The following is a 2276-nucleotide window of genomic DNA, read 5'->3' as shown; positions in this document are numbered from 1 at the left end:
TTTTTTCCACTTCCTCTCAGCACACCGACATGAACGTCTGAGAGAACGTGTGGAGTCATTTAACCATGGCTCAAAAAATGCTTTAGAGCGCTTAAATCTGAAAGGGGCAACAGAGTCCAGAATATCAGTGCATGTAAAATTAAAAACACTTAAAAGCACTTCTTATAAGAAGTTATTTTTGAGTTAAGTGACTTTCGGAAAGCTAGGGAAACTCCGATAAAGGAGTTGTTTTGATAAATTGAGGTTCGTGCGCAGTTCCAATTCTCGGAAATCAAACGGAGCAGAAAACACTGAGGTTTCCCAAGAAATCAAACCTATTGGGACAATGAGATCATAATCCCAGACCTGTCTGCACACACACACACACATACACACACACACACACGCACACAAACGAACAGACACCCACATTCAACAGTATAAAGGCATTTGAAAGTTGGATAAGCAGGGCTGTTTCTGTTTCTACTGTATCCTACTGTTCTCTGTTGTGATCTACAACCTGTGTGCTGAGTTGTATGATGCAATTAAAGTAATCCCGTTGGCTGTAACCTTTCTCCGTGGTTCTCCGAGTCTCTTCATTTCAGTGCTTACTGACGTTGAGCAATTTCCTTACACCCTTTTCCAGGTTAGAGCAATATCCCCTCCAAATGTCTGTGCACGTCCCTGATTGTATCCATAATTAAAGTTGACGAGGGAAATAATAGATGTTGAAGAGAACAATCTTTCTAATAAATGAAGAAAGTTGTTTGTTTCCTTTTCTTCAGATTTTCAACTCGATGGTGAAACAGAGAACAAATCAAATATAAAACGTGGCAGAGATACATTTGAGTTTAATCTCTTATCTGTCTTCACTCTGTATGAAACTCCAGTGATGTTGTGATGTATCAGATCAGTCCGATCAGCTGCTGCGCTGTCCAATCAGTAACTGATATCCAATCGGGGGGTGCGTCGGTCGGTAAAAGCTGGCTGCACTCGTGTATCCTAGCTTACCTCTCCTCGACTCCTCCGAGTACAATTAACGTATTGAGACGTCCTACAAGATGGCGAGTCTCGATCGATTTCTGGGTCAAGTGATAGAGGGTAGAGGATGGAGGAGTCAAGGAGGGATATTGGGATGCACCCACAGACTTAACAGGAAGAAGAGGGTGATCATGATCAAAGATCATGAGGAACTCAGGGCTGTTTAAAAGCAGCTGAAGAGGAAACTGAAGGAGGCCAAAAACAGCTATAATGAGAGGACTGACGCCAAGATGGGACAGAACAACACAAAATAGGTTTGGAATGAGATGAAGAAGATGACAGGCTGTGGGAAAGCCACACCTGGAGTCAAAGGTGGCCCAGAATTCGCTACAGAGCTAAACTTAGGCCCCGTTTACACGACAATTTCAACTGAAAACTGTAAACTTTAGTTGCGTTTTGGATGATTGTTTACAAAACAGCGGCATATTGGATGCCTGAAAACACAACGTTTTGAAAACGGGTTCCAGAGTGCAACTTTTTGGAAACGGCAGTGTCTCCGTTGTCATGTAAACTTGCAATATGCAGTTCCTCTGAAAACGGAGACTTTTCGCACATGTGCATTACGGTTCCAGTCACTAGGCACGCCGACTGTCACAACAACAATGCCGAGCTCTGTTTGTGCTGCTCACCCTGTTGATTTGAAGTGAAGTGTAGATCTGTTACTGTAGCAACTCCACCTTGTCGTCCATCCAGACTAATTTATCTGTGCATGCTTTCGTCATTGTGTCTTCTTTGTTTTGGTTTGTAATCACCGTGTTGTAGAAGAAGGCGCTTCAGCGCAGGCGCATGGCGTCATGCTTTGGTGTTGCTTTGCAAATTTACACTGCAACCCATTGGCCTGGTGTGCATACTACAGCGTTTCCAGTAGATTTTGCGGCTCCGTGTGAACGGAGATCGTTTCAATAACGTCATCATATAAACGCAGAAGTTTTTTAAAACGCAAAGGACAGACTTTTCCGTTTTTAGAGAAACCGTTGTTGTCTAAACAGGGCCTTATTCTTCAATATCAATCAGTCAATCAATCAATCAATTTTATTTATAAAGCCCAAGATCACAAATCACAATTTGCCTCACAGGGCTTTACAGCATACGACATCCCTCTGTCCTTTGGACCCTCACAGCGGATAAGGAAAAACTCCCCCAAAAAAACCCTTTAACAGGGAAAAAAAACGGTAGAAACCTCAGGAAGAGCAACTGAGGAGGGATCCCTCTTCCAGGACGGACAGACGTGCAATAGATGTCGTACAGAACAGATC

The sequence above is a fragment of the Epinephelus moara genome, chromosome 14, assembly GCF_006386435.1.
Source record: "Epinephelus moara isolate mb chromosome 14, YSFRI_EMoa_1.0, whole genome shotgun sequence".
Taxonomy (NCBI): Eukaryota; Metazoa; Chordata; class Actinopteri; order Perciformes; family Serranidae; genus Epinephelus; species Epinephelus moara.
The sequence above is the reverse complement of the archived record's forward strand: the minus strand, read 5'-3'. Positions refer to the sequence as shown.